General features: G+C 42.6%; 1 protein-coding gene across 1 annotated transcript in view; it reads right to left on the bottom strand.

Annotated features, from left to right (window-relative positions):
• MAP2K6 (mitogen-activated protein kinase kinase 6) overlaps positions 1-23,628 on the bottom strand; it is a 103,466-nt gene that overhangs the window by 79,403 nt on the left and 435 nt on the right. The gene's annotated exons all lie outside the window — the stretch shown is intronic.

The following is a 23,628-nucleotide window of genomic DNA, read 5'->3' as shown; positions in this document are numbered from 1 at the left end:
GTGGTGATGGTTGCACAACCTCATGAATGTACTGAAAACCACAGAAGTGGATGCTTGAAAATGATTTAAATCATAAACTCTATATTGTGTGTATTTCACTCCCAATAAAAAAATACAGGAGACGCATGAGGATTCTGCAGGTGTGATAAGAAGTTCTCATTTGAGCCCGACCAGCATGACTCAGTGGTTGAGTATCAACCTATGAACCAGGAGGTCATGGTTCGATTCCTGAACAGGGCACATGCCCAAGTTGCAGGCTCGATCCCCAGTGTGGGTGTACAAGAGGCAGCCAATCAATGACTCTCATCATTGATGTTTATCTCTCTCCCTTTCCCTTCCTCTCTGAAATCAATATATATATATATATATATATATATATATATATATCCATATCCTATATAATAAATAGGGTAATATGCAAATTGACCATCACTACAACACACAAGATGGCCACCCCCATGTGGTCAAAGATGGTCACCCCCATGTGGACACAAGATAGCCTGAAGGGGAGGGCAGTTGTGGGCAATCAGGCCTTCAGGGAAGGGCAGTTAGGGGTGACCTGGCCTGCAGGGGAGGGCAGTTAGGGGTGACCAGGCTGGCAAGGGAGGGAAGTTAGGGGTGACTGGGCCAGCAGGGGAGGATAGTTAGGGGTGACCAAACCTGCAGGGGAGGGCAGTTGGGAGTGACCAGGCCTAAAGAGAAGGGCAGTTGGGGGCGACCAGGACTGCAGGGGAGGAGAGTTAGGGGTGACCAGGCCAGCAGGGGAGGGCGGTTAGGGGCAATCGGGCAGGCAAGGGAAGGCAGTTTGGGGCAACCAGGCTGGCAGGGAAGGGCAGTTAGGGGTGACCAGGCCTGCAGGGGAATGCATTTAGGGGTGACCAGGCTGGCAGGGAAGGGCAGTTAGGGGTGACCAGGCCTGCAGGGGAGGGCAGTTAGGGGTGACCAGGCTGGCAAGAGAGGGAAGTTAGGGGTGACAGGGCCAGCAGGGGAGGACAGTTAGGGGAGACCATGCCTGCAGGGGAGGACAGTTGGGGGTGACCAGGCCAGCAAGGGAGGGCAGTTAGGGGCAATTGGGGTGGCAGGGGAGCCACTAGGCATCGATCCGGCTGGCAGGGGAGTGTTTAGGGGGTGATCAGGCTGGCAGGCAGAAGCGATTAGGGCAATCAGGCAGGTAGGCAGGCAGATGAGCAGTTGAGAGCCAGCAGTCCTGGATTATGAGAGGGATGTCGACTGCCCATTGGGATCAGGCCTAAATGGGCAGTCAGATATCCCTCAAGGGGTCCCAGATTGGACAAGGTGCAGGCTGGGTTGAAGGACAACGCCCCCCTCCCCCCCGACATACACACACACACGAATTTCGTGCACCAGGCCTCTATGTGTGTGTGTGTGTGTGTGTATATATATATATATATTCTCATTTGAGAAGTGAGAGAAAGGCTTAAAAAGGGGGGCTGAATGGACCAAAGGCTATCTTGGCCCACTTTACAATTTGGCATGAGGCTACCTTGTATACTGTTAATAAATAATTTCTTCAAACAGTACTTGTTGAGCACCTACTATGTGCCAGGCACTGAACCTGGCTGTGAGGATACAAGAGTAAACAAGATAGAAAAGTATAATTAACCAGAGCAAAAGCCCCTATCTAGTCATTTTTATAAAAACACATGCAGAATATTTACTGTAGAATCATTATTATAAAACTAAAAAAAAAAAAAGACAGTATTTCTTCATTAACTCTCATGCTGAGGTGCTTGATAACTAGCATATCCAACAATGAGAAAAAGGAGGCAAATGCTGTCTGGACGGAGAGAACCAAAGGGCTGTGAAGTCAAGGTGGCAAAAGCTCCAGGGGGAAAGGATGGAATTTAGAGGAGATTGTTAACCAGCAAACCTGTTATCTTTCCAAAGCTCAATCTCTCCAGAGGATGGAGAAGTGTGACAGCTGCTCACTTCTGAAACCGTGGTTTGAAGTCTAACTATCTAATACAGCTGGTAGGGCATTTCATTTCTCCTTTTAAATCAATTCCAAGTGATTGGGATATATTTTATGTTTCTATTGTTTTTTCAAAAGATTATGTATTGATTTTTAGAAAAAGAGGAGGAAGGGAGAGGGAGAGAGAGAAACATCGAAGGGCTGCCTCCTGCATGCCCTCCACGGGGGATCAAGCCATGACTGGGAATCAAACCTGCAACCTTTTGGTGCATGGGATGGCGCCCAACCAACCCAGCTACATCAGCCAGGGCTGACTAGAATGCATTTTAGGGTTTGTTTGTTTTTTTAACTTTTAGGACCATCAAATCTAACCAATGCATAAAACTGACTCCTGCCCTTTCCTTGTAGACTTCAGGACCCTTCTTGCATATTTCCTTGCATTTTACAACTCTTCTACAAAGAACAAAGTTCTCCCTCAAACTCCGTTATTGACCTTTTATTCTCAGCAGAGTGAAAATGGATAAATGCATTCTGGAAAATAAAGAAGAGTCCAGTTAAATGTTAATTCAGGATACTATGAAAGTACGGTTGAAGTAGTTGATGTCTTCCAAACATCTACCAAGAACAATGAAAGCATGGATGATTTTCTTGAGCCCAACTGGGGTTGAGGAAAGGTGAAATGCTAGAAATACTTCATCTGCAGACATTCAAGTTTCTTAATGTTATGCTTCTGTATTTGCACCACAGACACCTCTGTTTTCTCCACATGTTTTAGCCTTAACATATCTTCCCAATCAAAATAGGCATTTCTTTAAAACCAGAGAATGCAGAGATCATCCAGTTACAAGAAGAAGAAACTGAGGCCCAAGGAGGTCAGATGAAGTAGATGAAGTCACAAATCTATTTTAAAAGATAGAGAACACGTTAATCTTTCTTCTCGGATTTGATGCTAAGTTTGCTAGTAGGAACTATGCCTAATGCAAGGTTGTGAACATACAAACTTGGGATATTATTCATTATAAAAATAAAATTTAAAACAGCCCAGCTGGCGTAGCTCAGTGGTTCAGCATAGATAGACTTATGAACCAGGAAGTGGACGTTCCATTCCCTGTCAGGGCACATGCTCGGGTTGTGGGCTCGATCCCAAGTGCGGGGTGTACAGGAGGCAGCCTATAAATGACTCTCATCATTGAAGTTTCTATATCTCTCTCCGTTTCCCTTCTTCTCTGAAATCAATAAAAAATATTTTTTTTTAAAAAAAGAAAGTTGAAAAATAGTATTAACTGCTTTATCATTTGGAAGAAAACACGTTGGGTTTGGTTTTGCATTTCATCATCACCCAGGTGCTCCCTCCTGCATTTCTGCAAGACTCTAGAACCACGGAGCAGTCTCCTCTTCCGCAGATCAAGATGGACTTCCAGAGGTCCAGACAGGGACACTCTCTGGCCCTCCCACACACAGGCTGAGGTTTCTATTCTGTTGAACCTCCAGAATGGCAGGCACTCAAATGTGACCTCATGAAGGAAGCAAACAGGGTGAGCAGACAAGCTCCCTGGGTCTTGGCAGGCAGGAATGTCAAGTTAGCTAAAGAAAAAAAAAAAAAAAAAAAGCGGGGTAGGAGACAGCCCCATAGGAGTGAAAACTGTATCATCAGACCTCAGAGTGCACTCTGTAGAACAGAGGCAAGTGCACATTGGTGCAAGGCCAACGAAATGTCATTATGAGTTGAGTCATCAAATGGTAAGTTAAAGAAAACTACGTCCACTACTAATCAACCCATGCAAACTCTCTTCCCTATAATGGTTGATAGCTCTTTTTTTCCCCCTACCTGATCAAGAAAGCTCGTCGTAGACTTGCCAAAGGAAAGCTCTTCAATGCCAACTTGGCTCTCCATGCCATACCGAGCTCAGACTATTAACAAAACCTGTTGCTAAGGGACATGGATGCATGGTTGAGTCCAAAATGCAAAATTGTATTAAATATAGCTGCTGGAAGAAACCCTCTCTCGGTAGTATTTCACACTGTGGATTTGAGTCAAGCAACAAATGCTCCTGGAAGGGTTAGGCCTTCCACTCCTTGGCCTGTTTTTCCTACCTTATCTCTCACTGCTCTATTCGATGACCCCAACATTCCAAGCACTTTTGGGATTTTCTGGACGCTCATGCCATTTCACAGTGCTCCACAGGCCAGCACTTGGGTCTGCTTTTGATATCCCACCTCCAATCTCCGACTCTCCTATTTGTTTTCCAAGATCCAAGCAATTTATCATTTTTCCTTTGAGCTGTCACTAAATCATAAATATTGATACACACATCTGTCCCCATGAGATGTGAGCTTCTGGCAAGTAGAAATGGTCTCTCCGCACACTCCCTGGTGCCTCCCTGTGAACCACACTGAGAAGATTCTAATCAATGTACAGGGAATGAGTAAATGATGAGTGGCTGCCTGCATGATGCAGAAGACCCATTCAATCATCTGATGACAGATGGAGTAAACAGAGGTCCTGATTCCCACTGTGCCTGGTGCCCTGGTTTATTTTTTATCTTTATGCCTCAGGAGTTAGTTTCTGTCTTGATAGGAGGAATATGAGGGTTCCCCAGAGAGTCAAAGGTTAGCTTAACATCAAGATGCCCCTGGGATGCTAATGGCAGCCCAGATGTGGGTGTCAAGAGACTAGCCTTCCAGACCTAGTTCACTATCACCTTGGCTTTGTTACGTAATCGCCTGATGGTAATTGCTTCATCTATACCATGAGGTGTTCAGCCTAGATGATTTTCAGGGTCCCTGCTAGCTGTAACATTTCAGGGTTCTAAACCGTTTACATCTGGCCAGCTATCTATGGCCCAGACTCTTTGTATACGTGGGCAACTGTCCCAGCATCAAAAAACTATTCTAGTATTTATCCCTTAGCCATCAGAGAGCACCAGTGCTCCTTTTCTGTGTTCTTCTCTTATTGCTTCTTTTACTGCTCAAGTGGCCTCCTTATAAAGGCAATGAGTAACAGAACACGATAATGTATATACGGTCTGGGTCTCTTCCACTCACAGAGAAAATGAGAGAATCTGAGGAGATGAATTGCCTCCTATAATAACCAAGCTCTGTATTATTAACAGTATGCAAATTTAAAATGATACAAAACACCACAACACTGGGAAAGGTTCATTCACGTTTAAGTCTAAGCAGCCATATTTGTTTTCATTTCTCATGTACTAGTTCCTTCCCGCCTGCTTTATTATGTCAACCTACTTCTCTGTTGCAATTGTGCCCCCTGACTCGGATAGCCTGTTTCTGCAGCAGCTCTAAGTGGGCAGTGAGCCACGGGCTAATTACCCCTCATTGACACACCAGACGAGTCAATCCAGCAGCCACTCAGGATCAGAGAATTTGCGAGACAGAGAATTGGATCTCAGACCAGAGAAAGAGTGGTGGGTACTAAACCTACAAAGTCATATGGATGATGCAGGGCTAGTAGCTCTTTCAAACCATGTGCATATTGATGAGCTAGCAAAAGCCCGGTCTGCAGCGGGAAACAGAAAAGATTCAGAAAAGCAGAATAAGGGGCCCCTGTGAAGGGACAGGGGGGAAAAGAGGGAGTCAGAAAATGAAAGCTCAGCTGCAACGGGATTCAATGAAATTCTCCCTAATGAAGACTGTGGCCTGGCCAAGGTGGCTCAGTGGTTGAGCATTGACCTACGTATGAACCAGGAAGTCACAGATCAATTCCCAGTCAGGGCACATGCTGGGGTTGCGGGCTAGATCCCCAGTAGGGGGCGTGGAGGCAGTGGTCAATGACTCTCTCTCATCATTGGTGTTTCTATCTCTCTCTCCCTCTCTGAAATCAATAAAATATTTTTTAAAATGACTGAACTGAGGTAAAACAAAATACACACAAAGACGTATGCATATATTTTTTATATAGCTATACAGTATATGCCTCCTTTCTTCCTGGGCCATAAGCATCTTTTCATTAATGTTACTAGAGGCCCAGCGCGTGATATCGCGTAAGACCCAGACTCGCCACACTGGCTGGTCCCAGACTGACTCCCACTGCGCCGGGTGGGAGGCAGGACCCAGAGTGACTCCCACCACGCCAGGCAGCACACCGGACCCAGACTGACTCCCGCCACGCCAGGCGGGACACGGGATCCAGAGTCAAGTCCCCACCCCCTGCACGCGCCTCGCCGCGCACACAGCCTCCTGGTGACCAGTCTTTGGTCGTGACGGCATCACGGTGTCACAGCCAAGGGGTTTTTATAGTAGAGATGGCCCTCTCTTCATATCCCATTGCATCAGGTAGGTATCTGTCACTGAAGCAATTCCCTTATTATTATGCAATAGGGTGTTTTTACTTTTTCACTATTTTGACATGGCAGTTACATAGTGAAAAACATGAACTCTGGAATTTAAATGAACTAGATTCAAATCCCAGCTCTGCAAACCACCACCTGTATGATCCTGGGCAAGTTACTACCCTGAGTTCCAATTTCCTCCCTTGTAAAATGCGGATGATTTTACCTACCTTGCAGGTTTTTGTGAAGGTTAGAGCTAATAAGTAAAGTGCTTGTCACAAAGCCCTGCACATAGTAGGCACTCAAAAAAGATCACTTGCTTAGGATAGCATCTCATACATGGAAATGCTAAATTGGAGGGAACGACACTCAGCCCATGTTGCTCAGTGGTTGAGCGTCGACCTATGACCCAGGAGGTTGCACTTTGATTCTTGGTCAGGGCCCACGCCTGGGTTGCGGGCTCATCCCCAGTGTGGGGCATGCAGGAGGCAGCCGATCAATGATTCTCTCTCATCATTGATGTTTCTATCTCTCTTTCCCTCTATCTTCCTCTCTGAAATCAATAAAAATATATTTAAAAAATAATAATAATAAATAAATAGAAGGGAACGAAAATTGTTACAGGGTCTCGATACTGCCCAACTGCCTTCGCAAAGACTGAGTCTAAATCCCCCAGATGCTTTCAGAGCACTTTCTTCTTCCCAGCTTGGCCTTGGAATTGGATGTGGAGGGGCCAGGGTTGCTTCTTCACCTACTAACCTGAGAGACAGAAAAACCAGTGGCTAGTTTCAGCCTTAAACGCAGCGGCTGACACCCCAGCTGGATCACTGTTTCCTGTTTTCCTCCAACTCTGTTGGTCCCACTCAGAGAGCTGTGGGCAGGTTCTCAGTGTGGAGATAAGTCTGGGCTTGTTATAAACAAGCCCCAAACTAGTTTCTGTTGCTGCTTTTCTGCGAATCCTTCTACACCCAACCTCCCCAGGCTTTCTCTGATGCATCACCACAGGACAGCCAGAGGAACAAAGATTGCTCCTGCCAGCTGAAAGAAATAGGTGAGGTGGATACTAGTTTCTTCTATGCGGGGCTCAGGTGGAATAAAAACACACACACATATATTCACACCTGGATTCTGCACGCTGGGATCTGGGACCCGATCGCTCTCTGATCCTTGCTTTCCCACTGACTGCCCTGATTATACTTTCTTTCTTTCCCCTGCATGCTGACTCATCTAGAGTTGACTTTCTACCTCACGTCTGCTGTGCACCTGTTCTCTTCTTGCTGTTTGGATCGCCAGGACCAGCTGCTGAGCCCCGAAGAATCCCTTACTCTCCCACAGCATGTTCTGGGGTGCCCACCTGGCCCCTACATGTGAAACATGCCACTGGCAATACCCTGGCAGGACAATCTCACAAATGATGGACGTCTGTTCTAAGTTGGGAAAGTTCCTTCCCACTGACCTTACCCCCCAACCACCTCACACAACAGGTCCTGACAATTTCATCCCTTCCTGTCCCCTCTTATGGAAGCTGATCTTGGTATTTTTATACATCAATTTAATGTAAACCTACTCAGACCACATGAGGAAAAAATACAGCTGCCTTCTAACTCTACTAAGTATACACACAGTTGAAAAGACCTTTGGTTAATAATCAATATTGTGAGAACTTGGTAACACTCCGGGAGTATTTTTTTTAATGCTTACAAGCCTCTTCTAAAAATAAGCTTCCCCTGGCTACAGATCCTTGGTTCTTGCTCTCATTCCCTCTTTAAGCTTTGTTCCATGAGGACTCACACCATCTGTTACAAAGAGAAGGGTGTCTCCTTCCCCCAAACTCCAGGTGCCACCTCTGGATACATGGACACTGCTTGTGCCAAATGAGTGATTGGCATGTGTCGTTGCCACTAAACACTATTAAGTTTTGGGAATCAATACAGTGACAGCGTGTGTGTGTGTGTGTGTGTGTGTGTGTATTCATGTGCTAATTTCACACCCCCCATTTAGAAACATCCAGTCTGTCATTGCGATAGAAAATCAGAAGAAAGAGCAGGTAGTCTGTTCAAGGACCAGATGGCAAGTCTCTGGGTTTACTTGCTTATTCTTGTTATGAGAACCACACTGAAGTTCCATTATATCAAGTTAATATCCCCCGTGTACTGACAGGCTTTCCTGGTCTTCCCTGTTAGGTTATACCCTTCACCTGCCACAGGAACATGAAGGCAGAGAAATCGACGGTACGTCCTCAAGGTAAGGCATGCCGAAGATTGTCAGCCAACCACCAAAATCGTGGAGCAGATTTTCCCCCACAGCCCTCAGAAGGAACCAACCGCCATATCATATGGATCTCAGATGTCTAGTCTCCGGAACTGTGAGACATTATGCTTCTGTGGTGTAAGCCACCCGCTCTGTGGTGGTTTGTCATGGCAGCCCTAGCAAACGAACACCTCCTACCAGACTGTGCGCTTCTTGAGGGCAGAGACAGAAGTCTATTCATCTTTGCATCCACCTAGGACAGTGTTAGGTGCAGATTATGTATTTAATTTTGTTAACAATGTTTGTTCAATTCAACCAAGAAATACATGGCCCTCTGCAACCTCCACCCACCCACCCACCCATCCACTCCATCCACTGACTCTCTTGTTCTTAGATAGGTCACACCCGAAAAAAAAAAAAAAGAAATTTGGAAAAAGTCTTTCTAACCCTAATGAATCAAAATTTCTCAATCTCATTTTTAAATCAATTCCAGTATTAAATCTGTATCTCCCCCGCTCCCCCTACTTAGTCTATAAAAATAGAAGCTCGTTCAGGAACAAAGTCCAAAGCGAGAAGACTTGGCCAGCCACTCGAATGAAATGGTATAGCTGGCAGGCCCTCTCCACCTGGCTGGGTCATGTGCTCTCTTGACCTGGACAGCAAGGTGAGGCAAAAGCTGCCCTGTGACTTGCCGGACTCTGGCTGGATGATTCAGCCCACCTGCCTTACCCACTCTGCTGACCCTGAGTCGAATAAAGCCACCAAGCAGAAAGGTGCCTGAGTAAAAGCTTCCCTGAGAAACAACCTACTGTAAGCTCCAGAGCTGAGATCACTGTACATTTGAAACTAAGACAATGAAAGAAAAATTAATTCAATCTATCCATTGGATTAAATATATTTATCTCTTCCATGAATTTTTTCTGAAATTAAAAATACACACACACACACACACACACACACACACACACGTATAAACTCCTTTGCCGGTATCCAATATCACGCCTGAGAAAGTAAGTTTGCTAAAACAAAGAGCCATCTGGAGCTCCACAGTACAATGAGAACTCAGAAGTCCATTAAACAGTTCTCTTCCTTCTTAACTGACTACAGATAATTCTAGAAAAGGGGAAAAGCATGAAGAAATGGAAAAGGCAGGTTGGCAGGTTCAGAGACATGAAAATTACAGCTGCGGCCAAGCTCTGGGAAATATTCCCCGACTTAGCTGGGCATTGATTATTGAACCAACAGCTTGCTTACATAATTACAGCGTGCCTATAAACCCAGTTGATATGATGATATTCTTGTTTAACTATTAACCACTAGATTTCCTGGAGTTTCCACAATCCAAAAACACCTAAAAGTACATGACATGATATATTCCATGCATTTACTTATTTTGATTATAAGCAATAACAACAGTATAGAGCAGCCGTGGGCAAACTACGGCCCGCGGGCCGGATCCGGCCTGTTTGAAATGAATAAAACTAAAAAAAAAGAGACCGTACCCTTTTATGTAATGATGTTTACTTTGAATTTATATTAGTTCACACAAACACTCCATCCATGCTTTTGTTCCGGCCCTCTGGTCCAGTTTAAGAACCCATTGTGGCCCTCGAGTCAAAAAGTTTGCCCACCCCTGGTATAGAGCTTGGTATGAAAAAGGAAGTTCTTAAAAAAGACAAAGAAGGTGGTTTAAGCTCCAGATAATTTGCTAGGGCATCTTCCCTCTGTTATCTTCTAAAGAATTGCTCTGCCTATATTAACATTCTATCGGTGCCCTTAGACACCATACATTGGACCTGGGACACAATTTCCTCATCAATTCTAAATGTCATGTTGATACTTTCCATGCTCATCGTAAAAACTTTCCTGATCTCCCCCCTCATCCACAGGACCTCCCAACTCATAGCACCTCCTCTAAGCATAGCCAGGAATTCTAGCTTGTATTCTGCACATTTCTATGCTTTTTTTTTTTACCTCCTACTAAACTATAAGCTCCTCAAGGACTGCAGAAAAAGAAGAATGAAGCAAATCTATGTTTATAGTGAGCTTACTATAGCACAATGCCTCAAACAAGGTGCAATCAATAAATAATTATTGAAGAAATGAATGCCAAGCACTGGCTAAAGCATATTACATATGTGACCTACTCAGGTTTCATAACAATCTAGTAAATAAGGGTCAGTCTCTCCATTAGCAGGTGAAGAAGCTAAAGTTAGGGGTGCCCTAGCCGGTTTGGCTCAGTGGATAGTGTGTCGGCCTGCGGACTCAAGGGTCCCAGGTTCGATTCCGGTCAAGAGCATGTACCTTCGTTGCAGGCACATACCCAGTAGGGAGTGTGCAGGAGGCAGCTGATTGACGTTTCTCTCTCATCGATGTTTCTAACTCTCTATCCCTATCCCTTCCTCTCTGTGAGGAATCAATAAAATATATTTTTAAAAAATAAAAATAAATAAAGTTAGGGGTGATGTCGATTTTTCAAGGCTCATAGCTAGTTACATAGGAGAGTGGAATGCATTTATCTGTCTAGTTCCCCTTTCACAATGTCTTAAATATAGATTGGAAATTTATCTGTTGAATAGATCTGAACAAATCCCTTATCTAAGCTCCCACTTTAGGTATATTCAGAGTCTTTGGGATTATTTTTTTTTTCAAATGGCCAAGGATTTTAGGGTGCAGGAAGGAGTAAGTAAAGTGGGAAGAATATGCTTATACTTTTCAAATATCACAGAAAGGCTGTTTCTGACCATTCAGTGCAAAATGATTCCTACACTTCTTATCATTCTATTCCCACTAGTTCTTCCGATTCTAGCCTTGCCCTTCTTTCTAACCCATCCTTCCCATGTGGGATTGGAGGAGGGAGAAGAGAGAAAGGGAATCACTAAGTAATCACTCAACATCCCAACCATTTATTCCCATGGCTTCCATCTGGATCATGGGAAACAACTCAAGGACAGGTGTGGTTGTTCTGCTTTGGTTTGTGAGACAGCCGCGAGAGAATCCATTCCTTTAAAAGAAAATCCACCCCCAAACCCTCCTCTACCACAATAAAGGTAATTCTTGTTCCTTCTACTCCATCCAGCACACGAACAAAACAGAGGAGACACAGGTTTATTCACAATTTCAAGGAAACTGCACTTGTTACAATTACAGAGAAATAACCAGGAAGAAAAGAAATCTCTAAGCCAAAAAGGGTTGAAGTCAGTATTCCTCTGGTTAGGTGTGGTGCCACACTGACTGTGTTCTTACTATTGCTTTAAAACAATTAAATTTAGAGAGATTTGAAGATAGTGGCATAGTAAACGCCGGTACTCGCCACCTCCCACAACCCCATCAAAATGATAACTAAAATACAGAACCATCATCCACAACCACTGAAAAGCTGGCTGAATGGAGGTCCTACAACTAGACAAGTAAAGAAGAAAGCACACTGAGACTGGTAGGAGGTGCAGAGGCACGGAATGGGCTGGTCCGGCACAAAAAGGGGAAGGAGGTCATCTCTGCGGAGGCTGCCCGGAGGAGCAAGGGGTCCCAGCCCCACACCAGACCCCCAGGCCAGGGTCCCAGACTTGGGAAAAGAAATCCCTACAGGCAGTAAGAACTACGGGCTGTAAAAACCAGTGCAGATTGGGGCTCAGTGACACAGAGGCTACTGGAGACCCAGCTGTTCCCCTTAACAGGCCAGCACCATGAACTGAACTTACAAGGTCCTGCTTCCTCTGAGCTCCAGCACCAGGGCGATGCTCTGGGGAACACATACACATATGAGGAGGAACTGGATTGTCTGGCATCAGGGCAGGAACTCAGGGCAGATTTCTCCCAGACAGAGGTGCTCACAGGGATCACTGTTCCTATTCTGGGACCTACCTGGTGGCAGGGCTGACTGGCAGCCATTTATTTGCTCACCCTGGTGATCCCCTAAGACCCCACCTCATCCAATTTACAACTCCACCCAAGCTGCTTGCAGCAGCTTTTGCATATGAATGGCCTGTCCTTGCTCAGACTAAAATATCTCAAACAAATTTCAGCTGGGTCAGGGAGCTCCAAACCTATCAATAAAAGACCCAAGACCCAGCACCAGCACCAGCCTGCCTTGCATCATAGCTAGGCCTCACCTGGGCACTCACCTCACCAGGGAATGCCCATACGACTGTCAGCTGATTTCTCAACAGAAACTATGCAGGCCAGAAGGGTGACAAGAAATATTCAAAGTGATGAACAGCAAGGACCGACAACCAAGATTACTCTACCCAGCAAAGCTATCATTTAGAATTGAAGGTCTGATAAAGAGGTTCACAGACAAGAAAAAGCTAAAGGAGTTCATCACCACCTAACCAGTATTATATGATATGTTGAAGGGTATTCTTTAAGAACAGGAAGAAGAAGAAAAAGAAAAAGGATAAAAAATATGAACAACAAAATGGCAACAAATACATATCTATCAACAATTGAATCTAAAAATCAAAATAAATGAATAAGAAATATAATGAACAGGATAAAGTGGTGAATAAAATAAAATCAGAAGCAAGAAAATGGAACAGACTGACAATTCTCAGAGAGAAGGGGGGTGGGGGGAGGGAAGAGATTAAACAAAGATTTATATGCATATAAGCATTACCTATGGACACAGACAATAGAGTGGCAAAGGCCTGGGGTGGGGCAGGAACCAGGCGGGGCAATTGGGGGGAAAAAGAAGGACATCTGTAATAATCTCAACAATAAAGATTTTTTTAAAAAACAATTAAACTTAGATGTGTAGGGAAACACTAAGTTTGTTATACGCTCCTTAGTTACAGCCTGTAAGACAGCGAATGGAATCAATATTCATTGCTGATATTTAACATGAATGTCCTGTGGTCCAGTGTGTACAGACCAGTAACTATCTATAAACCAATTGTAACCAGTTTCCTTCATCCAGTGGGCAATTTATGCTTGGAATTCAACCTTAACAGTCAGAGGAAGTCAGACTCAGTTTTCTATGATCAACAGAGACTTAAAGGAACATGTCAAAGAAAACAGGGACACAGATCAGCCCCTCTCAATTAGCATCCCTGTCCCCGGGATGCCCAGATTCCCATGGGATCCATTCATGTGTTCTATCTCCAACCGTGTCTTTGGGGGAACAGGCTCATCAGTCTATTGTGGAATGATCAGTCTATCAGGTGGAGCAGCAGGAGCTCGGGTTCTGGGTCAGGCAGACCTTGATTAAAGCCTCCGCTCTGCCACTATCAGCCTGGACATCAAAAGCAAGTTCCTTAACCTCTCTGGCCTCAGGTTGCTCATCTGCAAAATGCGACATAACCTCTCGCTCTCACCAAGCCCTAGAGAGGGGAGAAGGAGGTCGTTCCCGTGCATCTCTAAGCACAGTGTCAGGAATATAGAAAGAATCCAGAGTGGTGTTGCCATTGGGGATGGTTCCAATGAGCACTTCCTTGTATGTGACTCCAACTGGGCTCATTCTGGATACAGTGAACACATCTAGGCTCATCCCACCGAAACTCCTCTATCTTCACGTAGCTCCCACACACACCCTTCCTCCCTTCATTTCCAGAACCTTTACCAGAACCTTCCTTCTGAAACGCACACAATACCCACAATGAAGGGACTCTGTAAGCAAAAGGATACTCATCCCCCCCCCCCAAAGTATGGTCCACCCAGGGCTCTGTGTATGTGTGTCTGTCTCTCTGTGTGTGTGTGTGTGTGTGTGTGTGTGTGTGTGTGTAGGGGGGAGGAGCTGTAATGTGAGAAAATAGCTCTAACCTTTGCAGGACATGGATGATACCCGGAAACCTGTCTGGGTGAGTTGGAGGCCGTCTTACCATGGAGGGAGGTTTCCATCTTGACGCCACACAAAAGAAGGGATGGAACCTCTGATCTGGGTCATGATCGTCATCAACAAAGCCAAACAACGGGGGTCGTAGGAGAGTTGCTTTTAGTTTATTTGCTTTTTAAACAAAATATGGGCTCCAGAAGGGGAGAATGAAGGGACAAAGGAAAGAATGAATGAACAGCTTCTTCATGGGAGGGGGACAAAAGAAAAAAAAAAAATATATATATATATATATAGAGAGAGAGAGAGAGAGAGCAAGCAGGAAGCATGCAGCTGAGGGGAAAGGACGGGCTACAGGAGACCGGTCACTCAGCTCCGTGAAAATGACCAACGGCCTGCACAAATCCTAAGCAGAAGCATCTCTCAGACATTTCCTGTGGGTAGGTCCCCGAGGTTGCAGACTGAGCAGCTAGTGATTAATAATCCAGGTTAACAACTTCCAATTAAAGCCAAAGAGGAATGCAATATGGAGGCCCCATCATGAAAAGACTCCAGGCGCTGACTCAGTACAGTCATAAAGGACAAGGCCATCAAACTTTATTTTTGAAAAGGGCCAGACAATAAATATTTTGGTTTTGTGGGACAAACAGTCTCCATCACAACGACTCAACACTACAATGGTAGGCGAAAGGCAGCCATGAACAACATGCAAGTACATGGATGGGCATAGCTGTGTTCCAATAAAACTTTATTTGTAGACACCGACTTCGAATTTTATAGAATTTCCATGTATCATGAAATATTATTCTTTTTTTAAATAGTTTTTAAAAATATATATATATTTTATTGACTTTTTACAGAGAGGAAGGGAGAGGGATAGAGAGAGTCAGAAACATCGACGAGAGAGAAACATCGATCAGCTGCCTCCTGCACACCCCCTACTGGGGATGTGCCTGCAACCAAGGTACATGCCCTTGACCGGAATCGAACCTGGGACCCTTGAGTCCGCAGGCCGACGCTCTATCCACTGAGCCAAACCGGTTACGGCGAAATATTATTCTTTTGATATTTTTAAAACAGGTGGGGCTGGATTTGGCCCACGGGTGGTGGTTTGCAGAACCCCAAACCCCGGTTATGAGTGTGGGCCCTGTGGTCAGATTCGCCTGGCTTTGTACCCTGCCTCTGCTGTGGTTACCCGGCCATAGGCAAGTTAGTTCCCTCACCTGAGCCTCAGTTTCTTCATCTGTAAATTAATGATAACTGTATCTGTCCCCATAGGATTCATGTGAAGTTCAAAAGCATAATACATGGAAAGTGACTCATAAAATAAGTAATGACGATGGTGATGATGATGATGATGATAGCATTACGTGTGGGGGTGTGGGTTGTGATCAGCATCGAGATCTACAGATAATAGTCTTTTTAAAAAGGGCTGATCCTAACCCAACTTAAGGAGGGATGCATAGAATAGAAAATAAAACAGATGACGAGAGTTTCAGCATGTGCCCATTTAATGCTTCAACTCGACACAGAGTTGACTAAGTTACGAGGATCTGTGATAGACTTCCCATGTGTGGGTTACAACCTGAACCTCCGGTAGAAAGAAGGGGTTTCAAGGGCTGCATACCAAGCTGTATGGAGCAGCTCAGGAAAAGAGACCATCTAAGGAGACAGAGTGGGCAACAAAACCCAGGGTTTTGGGGGCAGCAGTGGCAGTGGTCAGGGAGGAAGTGGAGGATCGTCTTCCTTAGGGGTTATCCCTGGGAAGTCCCTTGTTTTGTCATGGTGCAGCCAGCTATTAAAAACTTCCAGATGACCTCTGACAATCCTTCAGAGGCAACTTGCAAACCAGCCCCAGAGACCAGCACAGGATGGAGAGATTCACTTCGACCCTATCCCATTAGGTTCTTTGGACAAATCATCTTAGTTCTGTATATTTTTAAAGGGAAAGTTAGTTAGCCAAGGATCCTGGAAACTTTAAGTCTGTTTAAAGGGCGCACACTTCTTCAGCCCTCGTAAGTTGCTGTTTATGCTACTCTTGCCGTCTCCAAATAATCAAGCAAAGATATAATGGGAATATGAAGGCAAACAAGGAAGCACATTATAATTTAGTTGCCTCAAACCTTTCATGAAAGGTGGGGGAGAGGGGAGAATAAGAGAGATTCCCTTCTCATAAAAAATACTTTCATTGACAGACATTTATTGAGCACCTATTTTCAAAAAACTTATTTTTGTTGATTTCAGAGAGGAAGGGAGAGGAAGCGATGGAAACATCAATGATGAGAGAGAATTACTGGCTGGCTGCCTCCTGCATGTCCCCCACTGGGAATAGAGCCCCCAACATGTGTCCTGACCGGGAATCGAACCATGACCTTCTGGTTCATAGGTTGACCCTCAACCACTGAGCCATGCCGGCGAGGCATGCACCTATTATATAGAACCACAGTACTCAAAGGGGTGAAGAGGCAAAAATGTACCAGAATAAATGTTAGCTACCCAGCAGGGCTTTCAGAGATTGTTGGGAAAAGGCAAACAACAATTACAGTGGTTTAAACCTTCGGCTATCGTGTGTAGGCCATGGGAATTACAACGAAAGCATTTGCAAAATACCCTTTGGCAGAGGACTGGTAAGAAACCCCACCACCATGATTCATATATCACCATTTCTTGGGCACAGAAAAAGAACCCCCACTGATTTTACCATCAGCCCCCTTGCTAAGCTGCTCCCCACAAAAGCAAACAAAATCAAAAAATGTGAAATATACTAAAGATTATGAAGAAAAAAAGTGTTTTGCAAATGTGGATGACTAGTGTTTGTGTGTGGTTTTAGTGAAAAGAATTCTGAGACAGAGGATCAAGAGACATAAGTTCTACCTCGGGTAGAGCATTTACCTCCAAGCCGTCAGTTTGCTCATTTCTTAAAAGATATGGTTGGACTAAAAAAAAGTCTTTCATAGCTCAAGATTCTTACATCAGGAGGCATAAGTAGGCGCATTCACCAAGGAAGGCCAGGCTAAGCATATGGTAAGTGAGACTGACTTCTTTAACTGGTGAGATCATCGAAGTTGAGCCTAGCCTTAATTCTTCTAACAAATCGAATAAACTAAAGTAAACCCTTTATGATTAGACATTCCACATGAAGCTAAAATAAAAAGGGGGGGAATTATTCTGCAATAATGCACATACCATGACCATGTGCTAGGTAAGTATTATTTATGAAACTAAGGAAAAACTGCTTTTGCCTGTGGAGATAACTGAAAAATGCAGACTGTCCAGAAGTAAGTCATTACCCACACTGGAATGTTTATCAGATCATTACATTTTTCTTAGTATTTGCATACGGGTCTCGATAGCTATAGACAGTATAACAAAATGAGTTTATAAAGTATGTGATGTTTACATAAGACATTTTGGTTAAAATGAAAATCAGAACTCACCAGGAAATCAAATTGTTTAAATGCTTAGAACCCATTTTTCAACCCATGATTACTTAAACTTTGCAATTTTGGAATGTTCTGACTTAACTTTTAAAATGATTTGATCCCCAATTTAAAATTTTAAAGATACATTCTCTGAGGGAAAAAAAAGTCAAATATATGAAACACAAATGTCAAAAAAGGGGGGGGGGGGGGAATTCAACTTCTTTATTACTAAGAAATGCAAATGAGAGTAAAGTATTAATACCTCTTATTGACTTGGTAGAGTCCTCACCTGAGGATATGTTTTTATTTTTTTATTATTACTATTTTCAATCGTCACCTGAAGGTATGCTTATAGATTTTAGAGAGAAGGGAAGGGAAGGGAAGGGAAGGGAAGGAGAGAATAGAAGAGAGAGAGAGAGAGAGAGAGAGAGAGAGAGAGAGAGAGAGAGACCTCAATGTGAGAGAGAACATCCATTGGTAGTCTTCCATATGTGCCCTGACCTGGGATCAAACCCACAACCTTTTGGTGTTTGGGATGATGCTCCAATCAACTAAGTCACCCGGCCAGGGTGGTAGAGATTTCTTAAAATTATTCTACCTAGGATGAAGAAAAGTAGGCATAACCTTTCTGGAGAACAATTTACTGTATTTGGATATTCACCATGATGTTTAAAAGAACAGAATGGACACTTCCAAGCATTATTGGTGGAAATAAGAATGTGTTATTAGCTCTCTGGAGGGCTATTTGACCATATATCCATGCATGCCCTTTGACCTAGCACTTCCACTTCTAGGAAGTCATTCTAAAGACATAATAGGGCAAATGTGCAAAGATGTATATTCAAGGTATTCCTTGCAAGTTTTTTTACAGCTGTTAAAAAAAACTGAAACTATGTGAAAGTCTAATTGAGGATTGATTAAATGGCTACATTTTTACAAATTAAAAAAGCAACTGTTAAAAAGAATGTGGTAACTATATGTGTGTAAATATGAAAAGATGTCCAAGATATATGGTAGAGTATAAAGCAAGTTGCAAAATGTCATATATAGTGTGCAAAATAGCATGCATAAGTATATATGTAAGCATGTGCAAATGCAAGGAGATAGTCACCAAAATGTTAACTGGTATTAAATTAGCTCTGGGTTGTGTGAATGAGGATTCTTATTTCCTTATAATGAATTTCTCTTTGGTTTGAATTTATTTTCAGCGAGTATATATCATTTTACAATAACTCAAAAAGCTATTTAAAAGGTGGAGATGAAAATGGAGAGTGGAGAAGAACTGGATAGCCATGGCAATTTAGTCTAAAGCCATAGAATGCACAAAAACATAGACAGGGATGATCATCATGGTAATACTCATAATACTGGAAGTTAATAGCTCTCCCGTGTTCTTTGCAGCATTATTTACAATAACCAAGATATGAAACAACTAAAGTGTCCTTCAACAGATGAATGGACAAAAAACTGTGACTGATATATATACACACACATATATATATTGACGTGCATATATATTCATATATATGATTCCATATATATATATATACAGCCATAAAATAGAATAAAATATTGCCACTTGCAACAACATGTATAGAACTTGAGAGTATTGTGCTAAGTGAAATAAATTAGACAAAGACAAATACCGTATGATCTCACTTATATGTGAAATCCAAAAAGCAAAAACTGAGCTCATAGATACACAGAACACATTGGTGGGGGTGGGCAAAATGGGTGTTAAGTGGTCAAAAGATACAAACTTCCAGTTATAACATAAATAAGTCATGGGAATATAATGTACAGCATGGTGACTACAGTTAATAATACTGTATTGCATATCTGAAAGTTGCAAAGAAAGTAAATCTTAAAAGTTCTCATTACACACAGAATCTCCAAGTAATATATGGTAATGGATATTAACTACACTTGTGATCATTTCATAATATATACAAACTAAAGGCCCAGTGCACAGATTCGTGCACCGGTGGGGTCCCTCGGCCTAGCCTGCACCCTCTAGCAATCCGGGACCCCTCGGGGGATGTCAGACTGCTGGTTTCAGCCTGATCCCCGCAGGCCAGGCCAAGGGACCCCACCGGTGCACGAATCTGTGCACTGGGCCTCTAGTATGCATATAAGATCTTTGGTTAATCTCTTCCCGCCCTTTCCCCTTACCCCTCTCCTCTGAGATTCATCAGTCTGTTCCATGTTTCCATGCCTGTGCATTGAGCGTCTGCCCCCTGGTGGTCATTGAGCATTATAGCTACCAGTCGAACGGTCGAACAAACAGTAGCTTAGGCTTTTATACAGATAGATATTGAATCATGTTGTACACCTTCAATCTAATATAATTTTGTATGTTAATTATACCTCAATTTTTAATAAGTTAATAAACACTAAAGTTCTATTTAAATAAATACAATAGAATTAGTTATTATGAATGGTGAAACAGATTAACTTGGAAATATTTCAGAGTATATTGGGAAGTAAAACAACAGGTTACTAAATATAAATTAATTTTATACATATTTTGGATTCATTCATATACATATAGAAAAAAAAATCCAGAAGGACATATGCTAAAATGGTAACTGGTGATTCTTATTTTCCTTTTCTATATTTTTGAATATTTCTATAATGAACAAGTATGATTTACATATTTTTTACCTTTTAAAAATAGTCCTTAGAGATCTTTCAGATTTTAGAACACTGAAAAGTGGTTACAATAATACTAATCTGAGAAAAACAAAGGGGTGAGAATCTTAACCATTTCCTCCAGCATTAAATTTACCACCAGAGACCCCCTGCAAACCCCTGCCTCTGACTTGCCGCTTGCTGTCAAGTGCTGAAGGCCACCCCAATACAAAACAAGCTCCGGAAACCCAAGGTACCTATTCTGATTCTGTGTCCTGAGACAGACGAGCGTCTAAAACATACTGGCTCAGATTACAGGCTGAGCATGACGAGTCCGGCTGGTATAACCTAACAAAGGAATTTGCAGGGAATGAGAAATTAGCACATCTCATTTCCCAGGGTGGAATGAATTACAAAAGCAAAGAGCCCATGGAGGGGTTCAGTCCCTGCCTATCACTCTCCCACATGCTTCTGGATTATGCCTTGCAGGCATTTCTCATGTCATGATTGACCTAGTAGTGTATTTTTTAAAGGTGAAACTTTTTTATTTTAAAATGATTTTAAAAGTCGACTCTCTCATATTTACTATATTAAACGAAGATAAGCTAATATTTTTTAAAAGGTGAATGGAGGAAGAGTGCATTTTAACGGGGGCAAACTTTTTGTATATTTTCAGGTGACCTAGGAAATGCCTGACCTCGCTCCCCTGCTGTTTCCCTCCCTCCCTCCGATCATTATGGCCGATAACAATAGTTTTGCTCTCCCGGGTAATGTAGATGACACATTTTTCCTGTAGCCTGTCTTCCTGTAAAGTGAAGGAATTCCTGCACTTTCTGGGTACCCTTCCTGTTAACTTACACTTCAGATTTCCTCAAAAGGCATGCTACCACTTCTAATATTTGAAAAATGTCAGCTCAACCCCAGACAGCTAATATAAACAAGCTGAAAAGCATACCACCTAAAGTTACAACAGTGGAAAACAACATTTCTTTTTAAGAAATTCTTTCTCGGAATCTCACTGTTGGGAAGGCTGGGAAGAAGCAACCCAGTCCTTCCAGCTCCCAGGGAGCCTGTAATTCTTTTGCCTGTGCTGTGCCTTAAATTAGAGGTCTGTAAAACCGAATTACAGTGATTCTAGAAGGTTCGGAAAGGCCCTTGAATTCAACATGTTGTTAAGTTCTTCATGTGCTAAGAGGTGGTATCCACCTTTCACTTTTCCTCCCATTTCATTTGGTTCTAGTATTACAAAGAAGTTTGGTATTGAAAAAAAAAAAATGCCTTGGCCATTTGAGAATACCATAGCTGAATGAGGCCAATTCCACATTTAAAATCCAGGCCAGGGCTCCTTCGTCATTTCTGAAATGATCACCTACTTATTTTTATCAATGACTTTCCTTTGGGACAGGAACCCCAAGTTCACACCAGATGCACCTTCCAAATGGAACCCAATTAAGAAAGCTACCTGATTTATTATGGGCATACCCATAATGGAAGCATACCAGGGTAGTATCTCTTTTAGCTTCCCAACTCAAAAACTTGCTCTACCGTAGGAGTGGGCCCCAAAAAATGCAAATAGAAACCTGATTTAGTTTAGACCCTGAGGTCCAAAGATAAGATTGTGACTAACACCACTTCCCTCCTGAAATCTTCCTGACTATCTCCCAGAGAGATCTTTAAACTCCAACTCTGGCCATTTCTCTTCACCAGCTATGCGATTATCTTGTATTATAATGACTTGCTGTCTTTCAGCAATACATGCTTTCTTTCACTAACCACTTGGTAAGTTTCCTCGTGCACACAACTACATTTTAAATACTTTTGTATGCACTCAAATCCTGTGCAGTGTGTGGGGATATATATTATATTATATTTATTATATTATGTTATATTAATATATACATATATATGTCATAATATATTTATATATGCTAAACTGTTAAACTGAATTGAATGAATGAGTGAATCTATACCAAATACAAACTAACTAGATGCCATCTCTTTAATACATCAAAGCATGAAACATCCCTTCTAAGCTGTTACCTCTCCGATCAATTAGGAGATTGTAGGTTTCCCCTGTTATTAAGGAACCTCTGCACCTCAAAGGCCAATTCCTAGGGACTTTAGCTCCCAGGTTTTTTGATTTTCATGCTCTCCTAATCTCAAAGGAAAACAGAGCCCTACCTCGAACTTTTGAGAACACATATCACTTTCTTCTTGGGCTAACATGTACGATTCCCATCCAGCAGAATTAAAAAGTGGCGCAACTACTAGAAAAAAAAAAAGTGGCAGAAAGCTTATGAAACACGTTAATTTCACCAGCTCTTACCCTAGTACTTACACTGCATACTTACTTACATAGTGCCCTCAGGTAGCCTAACTCCCCTGGTGTTTAACTCACCTCTTCAATCATACATTCTCTTTGGCATGCGTTCTCTCTATGGTTAGGGATTTGTTCTGAAACAAGTGACTTAGGGTAATAGAGCACCTGACAGAACCCCCTCAGCTCTCTGATGCCATGGCAGGAATTTTATATTTTTAATCCCCTCCCCAGCATGACATTAAGCCTCCAAAATATAACTGTGTAAAACAAAAACAAACAAACAAACAAAAACCATTAAATAAAGCAAAACACCATAACCCGGAACTTCTGACCTATTGTAAGTGCCTAAATATATGCAATTACACTTAAAAGATTTCATTATGGTTGTTAATGAAACAGGACAGTCCCTCCACGCTGGTGTAATGTTTCAAAGTACAGTTTTCTCCCAATATTTTCCCTACCGAGATGCAACGTATCTCCCAAATGGGAAGACATAAAACATCAATGTCCTCATTACTGCTTCTAAATATTGTGAGTCAATAAGCAATTAGTGTAAAGTGCAAAATCTCCGAGAGAAAGACTCCTTGTCTGCTTTTTTTTGTAATATGCTATTATGCACACTTCACCTTTACTTCCTTTAAAAATCAAAAGTTGCTTAACGTTCAAAGCATATCACTGGAAATTTAGCTAAATACTGGCACAGCGACGGCTCATTCCCAAAGGAATATAAGATTACATTAATTTCCTACTAGTTTAACTCAAGTTTTACCTTTCATCTTCACCCACAGACTTTTAAAAAGTTTGTATTTCTGTTGCACAGAAAATTACTTATAATATGCGTGCATACCAAAGAATTTTGTAATTATATAAAGCATTGCACATTTAGACGCTACCAACCTGCTCTATCTCTCCTGACTGTGCAAAAGGCAAAAAGAGCTCAGTAATCCTAGCAGAAGAATGCAAATAACGTCAATGCACAGCTGAACTGCAAGCCCTGCCTTACAGGAACTCTCTGT

Source organism: Myotis yumanensis, unplaced genomic scaffold (genome assembly GCF_028538775.1).
Source record: "Myotis yumanensis isolate MYYU_CA2020_CCGP unplaced genomic scaffold, mMyoYum1.0.hap1 SCAF_16, whole genome shotgun sequence".
Classification (NCBI taxonomy): domain Eukaryota; kingdom Metazoa; phylum Chordata; class Mammalia; order Chiroptera; family Vespertilionidae; genus Myotis; species Myotis yumanensis.
The sequence above is the reverse complement of the archived record's forward strand: the minus strand, read 5'-3'. Positions and strand labels throughout refer to the sequence as shown.